Here is a 16,539-nt window from a genome sequence, read left to right on the forward strand (position 1 = left end):
TGCCTGTGATAGAGAAGTGCTGTGGCCCTCTCTATACCTGACAGAGATCACACAGGAAGGCAGGAGAAGCCATCCTACAAATCACTCCAGCTCCTTACCAGCCTTGAGTTGCACCAGGTGGGTTCAGGCCCACTCTGTTCCCTTCTGCAATTTAATCTGAGGTTGCATATCAGTGATTTTTCCCTGCCAAAACAATGGGAATATTATGCCTTGAGGCTCAGCCTACTCTTTCCTTAAAATCTTTTCTAGTGAGAAGATTTATTCATTTGCCACCATTGCCTATGTTGCATTTTGGATTGAGGGGATAGCTGTTGTGTTGTAATTTTCAGTCAGATATGAAGAATCAGCATGAAAAACTTCAAGCTTTTCACCTTTGATGGCACAGGAGCACAGAAAGGTCTTTTCCAGAGCCAGGCTGGCTAGGGAGCCTTGGGAATATATGAAGTTTTTTTGTTCCTCAGCCAAGCCACTTTCAGATATTAAAGAGAATTTCTTTGCTAGATTTTAAAATATGTGTTCCATTTGACCTCTAAATCTAAAGAAAACTGCACCTTTTATTTTTAGTTTTTAAATTTCAGCTTCTTAAAGCACTCTGCTCAGTAGGATGTGCAATGTAGAAATAGCTTGCACAGCTTCTAATACACTAGTGTTATATGCTGTGTTTTAGGGGTCTTCTTTTATTTAATGACAAAATAGAGGTTCAACCTGCAGCTGTAGCCAGATTTACCATGCTCATTTGTGCCCTGCTGCAGCAGCAGAGTGTGCTAATGTGGAACTGGCAATTTGGATGATTTCTGTGCTTTTATTGCTTTTGTTGTGCTTCCCAAGATCTCAGGAATTTTATGTATTACTGGTGATTTATTTATTTATTTATTCTGTCTTTCTAGTTGTGGAGGAAAGCTCACTACCCTAGCAGGGAGTGATTTCCAATCTCAAAAACCAGAAGGCAAGAAAAGAATTTAAAAGTTGATTATGCTCCTTGCAAGCTTTGTGAATCTTAAGTCAATCTTTTTCTTTCAGGGGGGCTCCTGAGGCTGAGATCTGACACAACCACAAGTGAATTTTGTGTTCAGTGAAGGAGATATAAGGCATAAACTGAGTGCCTGCAAAGGGATGATCTACTTCCAGCTCTTCCAGCCACACTGCCAAGGAGAGAGAGCAGTTTGCTCTCAGTACTGGCTCATTATGAATTTGATGGTATCTCCCTTGTAAGTTACTAAACCCATTTTGTTCATTTTGCAACACATCAATTTTATGGCTGAGGTTGAAGTATTTACTTGTCCTTGGGGTTTGCAGTTGTTGAGATACAGGATGGAAAACTTGCATGTAAAACGTGGCTGAACTCTGCTATCCATTCAGCAGAGAGTCAATAGTTCAGGAGTTAATTCATGAGAAGAAGGGAGTAAAAACACACCAAGGTCAGGATCTCATGACCCACAGTCTGTCTATAACCCTATCTGAAAGACCTTGTAATAGATAGGTATGTGGCTTGGAAAAATGCTTCATATTGTGGTTAAGCACAATGTTTCACAAGTTTTGTAACATCACACAACTGGCAAACTTTCTCGAGTGCATATCATACCCAGATCAGAGTTCTCTGCAGGGTGGAAAATGTTAGGGTGTTGAAAGTTTTAAATCTCATGACACAAAAACTGATACACCAAAAAATATTTACAGGCTGGTGAGTGTCCTGTTAATCCTCTCCAAAGATTTTCCTCTGCAGGCACTAAAGGAGCTGTGCTGATTTACACCAGAGCTCTGGTCCTTTCCATACCAGCTCTCAGCAGCCCAGAAATGCCAGGCCCATGTAGTCTCTCCTTGTTATCCACTTGCTGCTCCTCCTCACAGCACCATGAGATTTGTGTAGTGTCTGCACAGAAAGCCAGTTTCCTTCAGCTTTCCATCAGTTCATCACTGGTGTGATGCAGATAAGGTTTGGGTTTCCAGCTCTGCAAATCTCAAGGTGCAGGGGGCCCACCTTGAAGTAGTTCAAAATACCAAACAGTGCAGTCCCAGGGTGAAGGCCACAGAGATCCACCACCTCTTCATTGAAATGTGGACCTGGTGAATCAAAGTTAAGTTCATCAGGGCTCATAGCCTGCATGCTTTCCATGTATTGAGCTGGCCCTCGTGACTGGAGCTTGGGATCTCAGGCACCAACCTTGCTCCAGGCCATTGCATGAAAGCAGAAAGGAGCTTGATGTGGTCAAAGAGCTGGAGCACCTGTTTTCAGGCTTACAGCTTTGCAGTGTGGAAAGGGGCTTTGATCTTTAAAGGTTGCAGTGATGGCATCCAAGGGGTTGGCGGTATGGTTGGAATAGGCCAGGTGCTCACTGCTGTCTGCACTGAAGAAACTCTTGTAAGAGGCCTGGGGAGATGATCTAACTTGAAAAAAGAAAGGGAGGGGAATGGGAACTGAGTTCTCTAAATCTGGACAAGGTCCCTGAACAAATCAGCAGCTGAGGCAATGGTGGAGTGGGACGGTGGGAAGGAGCAGGGAGGGTGGGAAGGAGAAGGGATGGTGGGAAGGAGGGCTCCTGTCCACCACCCCTGCACTTATCTCATGATTCCCGAGGCTGCTGCCAGCATCTTGTGTGAACTGGGGTAAAATCATTGACTTTTGGTTCCCTCTCTGCAAAACGAGATGCTTTATACGTCCCTTCAGACCTGTTGCCTTTGTTTACAGGATGGGCTGGCTGTGCCAGAGCAGGTCCCTTGTACACAAGTGCAGAGCTCTGAGCACTGTGATCTTCCTTTGGGACCCAGAGGTGTTGCTGGAGCATTAATTCAGAGGCATATTTACACCCCAACCCTCAAGGCAGCTTTTGCCCCTGGAGGGCCCCCTCCTCTTTGACTTGCAGGTTCTTCTTTACAGCATTTTGAAAAATTGGGGGTAGGAGGAGGGAGGCAGAAAGCATTAATGGAACAAATGCTCCCAACACAGTTCCAAAACCATTTCCATCTTCCGGCAGACTCGCAGCTGCGATCTGTCCAACCCTGTGCTCAGTGTAATGGTCACCAGCTGGGAGGAACTGCTTTTTTATTGACCAGAGCATTTCCTCGGGGCTGCAATAGATACCAAACACCTCCAGCTCCAAGTTTTGCAGGTGCCTGGAGCTGGCTGTGCCTTCAGATGATGGCTCTGCCACAGAACTCCTTGAGGCTGCGTTTCCCCCACCCCAGCCTTCTCCCAGCACTGCCCTCCCAGGCTCCCAGCTCAGCCAGGATGCTCAGCTCTCCTCACCCAATGCTCCTTAAACCCCATGCACACCAGCCCTCAAGACACAGTGATGAAAGGGCATTTAAAGAGGTAATGCCAAAAATAAATCATGTAGCAAGAATAATTAAAAAATAATAAAAGCTAAGACTTTTATTCCAGGAAGATCTTTTGAGGAGGGGGGCTGGATATAATCTTTTTGAAAGCTCTATTATGAGCCCTGAGTTATAAATAAATCCATATTCTAACATCTGGGATTCATAACATTTGCTGACAGTCAAATCTCATAAAAGATGTGGTGAGTTCTACAGATGTGGGAAACCTCATTCAATGAGCTGCATAACAAAGGAAATCTAGTTCTTTTTCATTATTTATTGTTAACTCTGCATCTCTTTTGGTGACTGGTAAAAGTGGTTGGTTACAGCATGCAGGATCACCAGTGCTGAAATGTACCCTTGCTCAGAGACTCACAGCAGCATCATTGCCCTAAAAGCAGGAGTGAAATGAGTACTCCTTACATTGTGGGCTGCCTGCAGAGTATGCAGAGTATTTTGATCCCTCCTTGATACTCAAGGCTGGATGTTCATTCATTAACAAGCAGTCCCTGTCAGGGGAAGCTTACAGCTAGTGAGGAATGAGAAGGAAAGCACTGCCCAGGGCATCAAGAAGACACTAAGCTAAGGGATTTGCCTAAGATTTGATTGAATGTCCCTTCTGTCCCAACATGGGACTTAACCAAGGTGAAACAGGGAAGGAATTCCACCTCCCCATCTCACAAACCCTCGTGAGTCACCACAGCTTTTCAGCCAGGATGTAACTAATGGAGGCTCCAGCCCTGACTAACATTTTGCTATCAGATGTTTTAATTAAAAAAAAAAAAAAAAAAAAAGAAAAAAGAAAAAGAGGGGAAGTACTGAAATATTTTCTAGCAAAATTTACTAGCAGCACAAACTAAACCCAACACATGTCCTGTCACAAGGCAACCTGGAATCTCCTTTCTACTGCGTAAACCCAAGAAAAGTAAATAGTTTATTATGGTCACATTTAATTTGGGCTTATATAAAGTTGGAGCACTGAGGCCTGTATTTAATGCATTTGGGGTGGTTGGGATTCTTTTCCCTCCCCAAATAGCTTGCAATTGATTTTCCTCTTAACAGGTGCTCTTGTTCTGTCAGTCCCTCTCACTTTCCATGAAAGATCAAGAAGTTGTAATCTTCCTGTCGGTGATATCTGAATCCTCTAGCCATGGGCATGGTTATGTTTTCACTACAAGAGGATTATGACCTACTGATCAATAAAGATGAAGTGGGTGAGTAGAGCTGTGACAAAGATGTGGTTATTTCACACAGCCCTGGCCAAACAGGCAGGTGCACCAGGCAGGAAAGAAAACAGCATCTCAAGAGCACTGTCCTTGCCCACAGGCTCTCTGCAGCCAGCAGAAGTGGGTGGTGTAAAAGCAGGTCACACAAAGCTTTGCCCTCAACCCTCAAATGATCAATCTGCTATTTTGGGGGGACCTGTGAAGGATGGGTGCTGAATCACATGAGAGGGGAGACCAAAACACTTCTCTGCTCTTTTAGACACCAAATCTCAAAGTGTTTTTATGGTGGCTGAGTGAATTAGCTTTATTTGAGAGAGGGGGAAACTGAGGCAAGAAAATGTGGTAGGATTTGTTTGTGTGCCCGCAGGAAATTGGAGCCAGGGGTGAACAAATAGGCTCTGTGAGTTCAGTGTGCCCAGCCCAGCTGGCTGCGTGACTTACACTAAGGGGCTGGCAGGACTCTAGAGCTGAGCTAAAGCACTGGAACTATAACTTTCCAAGCTTTCAAATATTTGGATAGCCTATAAATATAATTTTAAGCTCTTAATCCCTTCTTGTCAAACGGTGTAATTTACATTTTTCTTCTTTTTGGTTTCGACCTTCCTTCTTTTTTGAGTTTGCTGAAGCAGCCTCAGCTCTGACATAATCTGAGAATTTCATTTAACAAAATGTTGTGAATCATTTGTGCTGGTTCTGGTGACTTTGCCAATGGAAACATTCCCTGCAGCAAGTGTGATTTTAAACCTTGAATACTCAGAATTTTTTTTCCCCTGCTGTAGTTACACTCAGAGCAAATCTCTTCCCTTGACTCCTGGCCAGATGTCCCAAAGGAAAGTCACTCTGGGATGCCAGAAAAAAATGGCTTGATTAACCAGGAAGAGCCCATCTTCCTTGCATGTTCCTTGCATGGTCCTGTCCCCTATCAGTTCCCCAGGGTGGGTAAGAGCAGAGGGAGGAGGATGTGCTGAGGATGTGCTTGTTGTGTGCCTGAGGCTTTGAACATGGTGAGGTGGCTGCATCACCAAAACACTGGTGAAGCTCACCAGCTAATCCAGGGAGACAACACGGCTGTGAATGAAAGCTGTGACCAAATCATACTCTGTATCAACCAAGATTTTTTTTTTACTGCATGATAGTGTTGCACCCCCTGCTACCCAACACTGCTCCAGAAATTGATGCCCTTGAATCAGGTTCCCTCTTCTTAATGGCTGCATGGAAGTAAAACATCATGTCCTGAAGCCAAATGAGGCAGACATGCAAAGATCCCAGCCCTAGAAGTCACCTTTAATACTCAACAGCCTTCAGATATCAAAACCAAGCAAACAAAGAAGGTGACCCCCACATATCCCTGATGCACTCCTTGGCATGACCTGCAAGCACATGGTTAACAGCAGCTGAAACTTGAAGTTGCCTTTAGGAAGCAGGAATGTCTTTTGCAAATACTCGACCCTCAGCAGTGTCTCTGACCTCCCAAACCTGACTTGGATTAAAAGGACTGGATCAGGACTGGATGAATGAAGTTATAGGCTATTTCTGAATAAAATGCTCCTTAAGCCTCCCTGCACACCAGAACCACCCTGTGCAGCCACACTGAGATACCTCTTCCAGCAGCAAAGAAGCTTCTAAAAGAGAAGGCATGAGAGATTTTATGGCACTGTTCTGACTCTACTATTGATACTATTTGAGGCAAAGGCAAACACACTCAGGTTTATAATAAGAGGGTGTAATAGATAGTAAATGCAAATGACTCATTCACTGAGATTTTCCGGGATTAGACCGCAGCAGAAGGGCAACGGCTGTGTAAAATGGACTTTAAAAATAATCTTCTAATAAGATTTTAATAAACCTGTTAGTAAATTATAATTCTTGAATTCAAGAACTATTTCTCCCCTGCAGTGATTTTCTGTGGAGTTAAAGCTGTGACACTCTTCAATGTCTATGATACAACCTCAGTCTCAGCATGGGCAGAGCCAGGCAGGGGAGGGATTCCTCAGGTTGATGAATGAACTGAAAAATCACACCTGGGAGGAGAAGTTGAGTCCTAAAAAAGCTGTTTCAGGCCTCCTGCAACAATAAATTTTTTAATTAAACTCAACTTCCTTTTTTATGCTATTCCTGCCATCTTTTTCTTTCGGTTGTCTTGAGCAGATTAATTTTAAAAATCAAATTAAATGTTGTTTTTTGAAACAAAAAGCCTCCTCTTTTCATTGCCCTCCAGACTGAGGGTAACAAAGGCTGACTTACCAAAGCCCCTCCTAAATCCCATGTCTGGACATGCAGGTGCATATTGCCAATGCAGGGGAACTGCCACAGTTTGGGTACTTTTCTTAGAAGTCACTCTCCTGGGGTCAAGTCATTCCATGGTAATCTTGGCTTTCGTTTGGAGGAGAGACCTCATTTTTGCAAAACTTGCATATGTAAACATTTAGGAGCTCAAACACCAGAACAGAAACCAAAAGGACCCAGGGTTATTGCTTTTCCTGAATTGCAGCACAGTTGTGTTTCAGATGAACCTGGACAAGATGTTCTCAGTTCCTATAAGTCTGTGGGCATTTTGGCCCCAGAGAGACAACGTTCATCTCCCTTTCTCCTTCTCTGCCTCTTGTTAAATGGGGTTGTACCATTGTCTTATAGAGATCTCTTCAACCCATTAATGTCACCACCATATATACATACACATCTCTTACATTTTTCATTATTACCCTCTGTGGAAAGTAATGGGGCAGAAGCACAAATAAAGGGGCAGAAGCACAAATAAAGGGGCAAAAGCACAAATGCAGCTCCTGTTTTACAGGATGATTGGGGAAAACAATCTTCAGGTGGGGTGAGATACACCAAAGCTCAGATCACTCTCTGCTACAGAGGAAGAGTTAGGGGTGTCTGAGTCTCTAAAACCTTTGCACAGTTCATGAGATGCTGTGGGAATCAGAAAGGGAGTTTTCCTCTAGGCCTGTTAGTACTGCAGACATTAGGAGACATATATACTTCTGATGGTGAGCATCCCAGAAAAGCAAGATGGCCACAACCACCATGCTGTTTGCCACCCCTCAGTGATGAAAGGTTCACTAAAATTACCCAATTTTAGAATCTATAGTGAGCAGTCTAATGGCTCTGTGCCCCAACCTCTGCCCTTTCCACCTCACACACAGTCAGGTGGGTGGTGAGGTGGTGAGCTCACAGCCCCATCCCCAGTCTGTGCTGACTCCAGAGTAGGAACTGCCTCCTACAGACTCCTCAGAAGGTAGCTGAGGGCTGGATAACCTTTCGAAGCACAGCAGCCACCTGCTCCATAACCAGAAGCCAGAGCTCAAAAGCTTAAGCTGGACTGCCAAGCATCTGCAAGGGAAGGCAAAGAGAAGCAGCACAGATTGGCTACAAATTGCCTGAGAAAAATTGATGCAATTGGCTCCTTGCTACAGATGGTAGGAGAGGTGGATGCTCCCAGGTCCTCTGAGGACAGGCCTCCAGTTTTTGAAGGTCACCTGATATGGCAGGCAATGAATGATCAATAGTTTGCCACAAATCTTTAAATGTTTTTTTTTTTTTTCCACGCAGCTTTTGCCTTGCAGTGCAGCTCTTGCCCTGCCTTATGTACATGTATCCATCAGGAGCCTGGAGTAAGGGCTTAGGATTCCTGTAGAAATAGATGAGCTCCTGCACGGGGTAATTCAGAGTCCCTGGTTTTGGAGCTTACCCACTACACTGATATCAGAGGAGCCTGGTGATAGCTAAGCCAAAAACCCCATGCCTGTGCCCATCCTTATCCAAAAGCATGGCCCCAGCTTGGTGCCTCAGTTTCCCACTGGTAGAACCAGGTCCTTCTCTCCTGGGAAGGTGACACAGTCACACTGGGGAACACCAAGACCCCCAAACATGGCACATGTGCCAGTGGCCTTTCTGGGAGTGAATTTGGCTCAGAAGCCTCAGGATTGATCACAAGCAATGGCAGGAGCATGTCCTGTCACTAAAGCCATAAAGCACCAGCAAAGACAAATAATAATTCTCCATACCTAATTCCACACACTTAACCTTTTCAGAGCAAATTTTCTACACCACCAGCATCTGATGCTAAAAGCCAGAGGCTCTGGGCATCCTGCAAGTGTCAGAAAGATAGCAGCAGTTCACAGATAAAACCAGCACACAAGTGGAGCTCTGGTGCCCTTTTGGCAGCTTCTAACTTTAAACAGGCACTGTCAGCTGGAGCTCTGGCACTGAGAAGAAAGCACTGAAGTGTCACCCGTGGCTGCTGTGGGCACCGAGTGCTGCTTCAGCTCTTGCTGACACAGGAGGAGAATTTTTTGTTGTGAGATTTGCTGTGAATTCAGTTAAAGTTAAATATTTAGAGAAGGACAAGCATCTACTTGTATATATATATATAACTTATGTATGTATTCTACTGATGTTTCTGTCCAGCTCAAGTATCAGAAAAGCTGCCCAGGTGGAGCAATGCCTCTGCCCCATACTGTGGGCTTATGAAAAACTTCTTTAGAGGAGAAAAATGAGTTTAACCATATTGTTATTTTTAATGGCTTTGGATCCTGGCTTCCCTGCTCTGAAACAAGCCCTTGCAGTGCCTCAAGGAGCCCCGGCAGCTCTCCAGGAGCCCCCAGACTTCTCCTGGGCTGAAGACTTCACCCCTGGCAGTCTCAGGACCAGGTGTGTGTGTGCCTCAGATGTTCCCATTCACCATCCAGCCCCAGATGTTCCCATTTACAGTCCAGCCCATTTGCTCCAACTTTGCATGAAAATAGGTTGGAGCTGAGATGGTGGAGTCAACTCATGGGCCTTTGCTGGAGGCAAGGGGGTAGTAACTTTTCCAGACAGCTCAGGAATTTCCTCCAGAGCTCTGTCTGTCACATCACTGCAAATACATTTGGTGTTTTTCTGGTTGAGAATGGGGTGTGATGAAGGCTTTAGGACTCCTCTTGCCAAGAGAGGCTGAAGGAGGCCTCCCCAGCCAGCCTGGCAAAGCAAGGGAGACCAGAGATGTGACATCCCCATCCTGAGCTACCCAAGTGACAGGGCAGTGACTTACCAAAGCTCACAGGGAGGGATGGCAAAGGTAGGGAACAAACCCCTGACAGTGCCTAGCCAAACTCATCACCCTATTCAAAACTTGGGACTAGAGCAGCTTCACTGCAAAGTGACAAATAGACAACAAAAATTCCTTTTTCCCTCTAAAAGCTGCCACCAGCCAACCCAACAGAAGGGAAATAGCCCTCTTGTCCAGTATCCCTTGCAGTTTTCAATAAAGAGCCTTTTGTTTCATTTTTAATTTACAAACTTTCTCTTCTGCCATTCTCATGTGCCATGGTTCCGGAGACTCAAATAATTATTTTTACAAGAAACGCTTTCAGACAAATAAGTCTGGGGAGGTTTGTAATTTCTATTACCTCATGGCGACTCCATTGATAGACAGCAGCACACCTTGGGAGAATTAGAGAGCATAAAGTAATGGAGGTTTTTGTCCTCTCAAGACAGAGCTGAGAGAGCTGCCTGGCTCACTGCCAACTCCACCAATTACCAACCTGGAGCAGGAGACAGGTCCTAGTGCTGAAAAATTACCATTTTCCAATGAGCCTGCTAACGATGGAGCAGTACTATAAGTTTCCATTTCCTTTAGGGCCTTTTAGGCATCGAGGACTGTGATGTGTTTTGGGCCACCTCAATGTTTAGGGGCAGTTGTTGCCTCTACCTGGGGGGAAGGATGGAGCTTGTACTGCTGCTTCTTGCATTTGTGGTCACTTGTAACCCTGGCTTCTTCATTTTTCCAGAGGCTCTTTCTGCCAGGAGACAGAACAGCTGAGCATAAAAAGCAACTTTGGAGGCACTTTCATTGGCAATTACTCTTGAAAGCCAGAGATTTAATTACTGTGTGAGAGCGATACCCTTGAAAGAGAAATTGCAAGGGTCCCATCACTTGAGATGTTTCAGTGCTAAAACAGACGACTCACAAAATGTCAAGGAGTGAAAAACATGGCACTCCTGTATTTCCCACCTCCAAATCCTGGTGTGAGGGCTTCTGTTGACACTCAAGTTAACTATTAGTTGGGTTAATTGAGGACACAGGTGCCCCACTTGAATTCAGCTGACTGGATAACAAGGGGGTTTTTTTTGTCATCCTTATTTTCCTCACCACGAGCCACTGCTGGTGAGTGGTAGAAACTACATAGCACTTTTACAATTCCCCTTTCATGCCTGCATTTAAAATTAACACTTATTTCCTCAGGTGGATGATTTTAGTGTGTTTGTTGGGAATCTAACCATTATATCAGTGCTCCCCAGCAAACAGTTCCTATGCTCTGTCTCTCTCATGCATACAGGATGTATGCCTGTATGCCTGTAGCTTTGTGAGATACCTGTATGGCAATGTCCTTGTCTCTGTCAAGGATTGACAGCAAATAGTACAGCAAAATGTATGAAGAAAACATGTTTCAATAAATGCAAAAATATTTACCCAGCAAGTATATAACAGCATAGCATATAGGACTTTAAATGCTGTAGATCTGTCTTCCAGCATCAGCTGAAACCAAGAGCAGCTCTGCAAAAGCTGATGGAGTTTTGCTGGTGCAAAATCAATGAGGAAACAGCAGGACAGCTTCCATCACACCTGCATGACCAGACTAATTCAGCCAAGGCTGTCCAAGGACAGATGTGTCCTCCCTTGGTTTCCAGGGAAGGTGAATATCCTAGAGCATGGCTGAGGCAAAATCTTGATTTACCAATTTATGTCTATCTTTCAGAAAAAAAAAAAAAAAACAAACCCAAAACCAACTGACAAACCAACTCAATGCCCTGGTTCAACTTGTCTTTAAGATGTGTTAGGTGGGAAGGAGCCCTGACACTGACAGGCAGCCCATGTGCAGCTGTGGCAGCTTATTGTGATTGCACAACACATTATAAAATAAAATGCTCACTTTATCTGAGCCCAGTCAGGGCCAGCTGGGGGTGATGTGATTGCTCAAGAGGGGTTGGTTCAGCAGAGGTTTCTTTTCCTGTGTGGCTGGATCTTCATTCTTGGATGGGTTGCTGCAGTACCCAGCAATACACCCACAGCCCAAGACAGCTGACAAACCCTTTCAGAACCGAGCTTGGGATATTCACTTAAATCCAGGAGAAAAAAAATCCTATCTCCAAGCCCAGATACTCCTGATTTTCCCATCCCCAAGCACCAAGAGGCTTTTTACTCCAGGAAAAGCTCTTCTCCCTCTGGAGGTCTGGCACAAAACGAGCAATGAAGAGCTTGACATCCAGAGCATGTCCAACTCACACCTCTTATCTCACCACCTCGTGTATCACTCAGCATCTCCCTCCAGTCCTTTCCTGCTGGGATCCCTGCTCCCTGCACTTGGTCTGTGGCTGCTGCTCTCTGCCAGGCCACTTATCCCTGCCACGGACGGTCAGCAGGGAATTTCCTCCTGCTGGAGCAGCACTTGTGTGGCATCCAGCCAGGGAAACCAGCTCTGGGCCAGTGCTGCCAGCAGCCTTTGCCAAGGGAGTGAGGGCTTTCCTGGGAGCAGGGGCTGCAAATCTATCTCGCTGAGCAGGGAGAAGAGGGATGCTCCTTGAGAGGTGAAAAAGCTGTGTTAGAAACCAAAACAACCTGGCTCAAGTTAAAGAGAAGCATTTCCTTTTTTTTTTTTTTTTTTTTTTTCTTTTCACCATTCTCTTGTACTCATTTGTTGGAGGAAGGAGGCTCAGAGATGCAACAGGCTACACCTTAAGTCAAACTGAGATATTTTTTTCAACTTACATAAGAAAACATCTTAAATTGGTTGAGGGCTATTTATCCTTCTGTGTAAGCTCCCACTTATTTATGTAGTAGTGCTTTTAGGTTGATTTTGAAACAAACGAACAAAAAAAGCAGCTTCCAAAAGAACAGCCAGAAAGTTTTGTTTCAAACCTCACTTATCCTTTATACATTCAAATATGGGCAGTTTGAGATCAGATTCGTTCAAATCACTAAATAATTTCTGCCCTGCATGGGACTCACTTTCACGGTGGCTTTACTTTCATTTAAACTAATAAAAGCAAGAAAGAAAATGTGTAACCTTCAAGTTACTTGCAGACTTTCTGAACCATTTTCCAGGATATACCCTCTCCCCAATACCCTGAGCAAAACTCAGCTCAGGGATGGAGATAAATGCTCCCTCCACCCCTTCATCTCACAGACAAGGTACATAGGCTGTCACCCATAGGTGACATTACATCCTGGTCCTGTTGTATTGAAGTTCTCCAGGTCCCCAGAGGTTGTGTGGGCTGTGGGTCTCATCGTTGCCAGAACCCATTTTGGGTTCAGTGATGGCAGCTGGTGGCTGGTGTGTGTGTGTAGTCTCCAAGGTGGAGGAAGTGAGGAGCCAGTATATAACCTGAGCTTGGTCACCCTCAACCCAAACCCTGAAGAGGAAAGCCTGCACGCATGACATCTTCCTGTTAGGAAATATTAATCACAGCCATGTCCAAACATGGTAAATGAAACCTCAGGAAAACCTCTCCTGTGAGTGCTGTACACCATCACATTCAGGAAGGCCCTCGTGCCTCAGACAGGACCCACCCATCACCAGAGCACCATCCAGACTTAGGTATTACTTCCATGACATTTGCATACTTGAAACAAAATCTCAGCTCATCCCTCCTGTGGTTCTGTACATCTGGGAGCTGTGGCTGTTGCTTCATGGGCTGGGGAGAGAGAGAAGTGAGCCAGGTATTGGGGTGAAGCACCTGGAGATGGGAAGCATGAGGGAGGGCATGCAGTTGTATCAAGTACAGCAGCAAAATAGTCTTGAGGATGTTTTCAGCTCACCCTGGTTGTACACCTTCATCTGGTACCAGTGTCTTTTGCCCTTGCAGCAGCGTCAGTAGGGCAACCAATGGGACTGACCTGTCCTGGGGACTCACTGACATATGATTAGACATAAGACATATGATAAGACTTGTGGCACTGCTTCACATGGTGGTATCAAATCAGCTGTGGCTTTGATGCTAGAGAAGACCTTTTCCAGCACTTGATTTATCTTTTTCCTGACATTTTAGCCCCAGAGTTTAAAAGCTATGACTTGTTTCTGAAAGTACTAAGGGCAACAGTTTTGCAGAACTCTAGAAGAGCTTGTACCACAGTGAAGCTCTCAACTCATCTCCACTTTTCATGGTCAGACCAAGCACCTTCCAAATGAGACACTTGTGTTAAAAACAAAACAAAAACCCAAACCAAACCAAAACAAAAGATAAAGGGCAGCCCAAGAGTTTTACAACTAAAATAATATTCCTGGAAGGAGGAGCCCTGGCTCACAGCACAGTGTAGAAAGCATAGGCATGTTGGAGCTAGAGGGCTCACAATGGAGCACAGGGGGATGGTAGTTGGAGAAATGCTTCCACACCCAATCCAACCTTGACCATCTTCTTGGAGAAAGCAAATCCATCCTGAATCCATCTGATTTTGAGTCAAAGATATGGCAGGCAAAGTATCAAAGTGTAACCTTAGTGCAGGAAGGGGATGTGCTGAGTGCAGAAGTGAAGTTGAGAAGACCCTGGTATGATTTGCTTCAGGTTTCTCCGTGAAGCCAGAGGAGACAAATCCTCCCACCACCATGGAGTTGGTCCCACACAGGGACTCCTGCAAATTGTCTATACCCAAATACTGTGGGGTAAAGCTGGGCTACATTTTAAAGAGTAACATTATGAGCAGGCAGCTCCATAGCCTCTGACTAAGCCACTGAATGTTGCCTGGCTTGTGGGGCAAAAATCCAGCCAAGTGCTTTCCAAGACTGCTTTTGAGGGACTTGAGGGATTCTTGCTTGTGGGGCTAAGCCCCATTGAGGTGTTCAACCCTTGTACATGTGGTCCATGTTGCTTTGAGAAGCTCAGATCCCTTGGAGAGATCAACTTTTGCCTGGAGGACCCAAACAACTTTCTGGGCATCCCTGTGGGTCAGAAATTCCCTTCAGGGACCAGACCCAAGCATCTTCTGGTGGGCCCAAATCTTTTCAAGAAGCCAAACATGCCTTGTGCATCTCCAAACCCCTCATGGGACCAAAACCTCTTTTGAGGTCCAAGCCTTACTTGTGGGGCCAAAAATTCCTATGGGGCCCAAATCCCTTTTGTGGGACAAGCCTTTTGTGTAGGTGCCAAATGCCCCTGGTTTCCAGAAAACTTTTTGAAGGCCAAACCTTTCTTCTTGATCCTTCTTTGGCACCTTGTGGTGCCAAAACTCTGTTGGGGGACAATTCCTACTTGTGGGGACAAGCCCTGTTTTGGATCCCAACCACTTTTGAAAGTTGAGTCTCTCCCCCTTGTAAGCAAAGCCCAACCCCTTATAGGGTACAAAAATCTTGTAGGAGCCAAACCTTGCTTGTGAGTCCCAAATACCCCAAATCTCTGTGGGGACAACACCCACTCTGAGGCCCAAATTTGTTTTGGGCTTTGAGCTTTGATTGTGGGTTCCAAATTCCTGAATTTGTTCTTGGGGCTCAAATCTGTTTTGGGGTCCAAGGATGGCTGTGGATCCCAGGCAATCCATAGGTCCCAAATCCCTTCTGGGGGGCATTGTTTGTGGGGCTTGCAGCTGTTTTGGGGCCCAAATTTCTTTCAGGGCCCAGCCCACTTGTGAATTCCAAATTCCTTGTGGGTCTCCAACCTTTTTCAGGGGTCAACCCACGCTTATGGGTCCAAAAACCTCTGTGGAGTTCAAATACTTTCCAGGAGCCAAGTCTGTGGGCCCCAAACACACATGGGACTCAAAGCTCCTGTGGCTCCCCACTATATTTTAGGTTCCAAGCTATGCCTGTGGTCTCCAACCCCCTTGTGGAGACGAGAACTCCTGATGGGGTCCAAATCTCTTTCAGAGCCCAAGAATATTTGTGGGCCCCAACCCCCTTGTGGGTCCCAATACCCTGTGGGGTTTAACTCTGTTTTGGGACCTGGCTTTGCCTGTGCATGCTCAACCCCTTGCTGGGGTTGGGGGTTCTGAACCCCTTGGTACCCAAATCCCCTACAGGGTCAATGCCTGCATCAGGGTCTCTAACCACCCGTGAGACCCAAATCTGTTCCAGGGTCCAATCCTTGCTTATGGGTCCCCAGCCCTTTTGTGGCCCAAATTCCCTGTGGTGCTCAAATCTGTTTCAGGTCTCAAGATTTGTCTGTAGATTGGGGGCTCTGGAACCCTCAATGCACTTAAATCCCCTCTGGGGTTTGTGCCTTCTTGTGGGTCTCTAACCCCCTATAAGACACAAAGCTGTTTTGGGGTCCAAGCTGTGCTTGTGGTCCCCCAACCCCTTGTGGGTCTCAAGCCCCCTGTGAGACTCAAATACACTGCAGGGTACAAGCTGTGCCTGTGGGTTTAAACCCCCCCCTGTGGGGCCCTAATCCAGTGTGGGGTCCAAGATATGCTTGCGAGTCCTCAGCCCCTTGTGGGTCCCAAATACCCTGTGGGACCCAACTCCACTGTGGGGTCCAAGTCTTGCCTGTGGGTTGCTCAACCCTTTGTGGGTTCTCAACCCCTTGTGGGTCCCTAACCCCTTGTAAGCCCCAAACCCTCTCTGGGACCCAAATCCACTGTGGGGTCCAAGCCTTGCCTGTGGGTTCCCAACACTTTGTAGGTCTCCAACCCCTTGTGGGTCCCTAACCCCTTGTAAGTCCCAACCCCCCTATGGGACCCAAATCCACTGTGGAGTCCAAGGCTTGCTTGTGATTCCCCAGCCCCTTGTGGGTTTCCAGCCCACTGGAGTTACAAATCTGTTTCAGGGTCCAAGCTTTGCCTGTTGTTACCCAACACGCCCCACACACCTACTAGGACCCAAATCTATTGTGGGCTCCAAACCTCCCGTGTGCCCCCAACCTCCTCGTATGCCCCCCATCCATTTCGGGGTCCTCACTCTCCTGTATGACCCCAACACCCCCGTACCCCTCATCCCCCGGTGATGCAGGCGGGGCGGGGTGGGGCGTCCCCTCGGCCCTGACTCAGCGCCCCGCCCGAGGAGGGGAGGGGGGGTTGGTGGAGGCGGGC

Source organism: Calypte anna, chromosome 2 (assembly GCF_003957555.1).
Source record: "Calypte anna isolate BGI_N300 chromosome 2, bCalAnn1_v1.p, whole genome shotgun sequence".
NCBI classification, from domain to species: domain Eukaryota; kingdom Metazoa; phylum Chordata; class Aves; order Apodiformes; family Trochilidae; genus Calypte; species Calypte anna.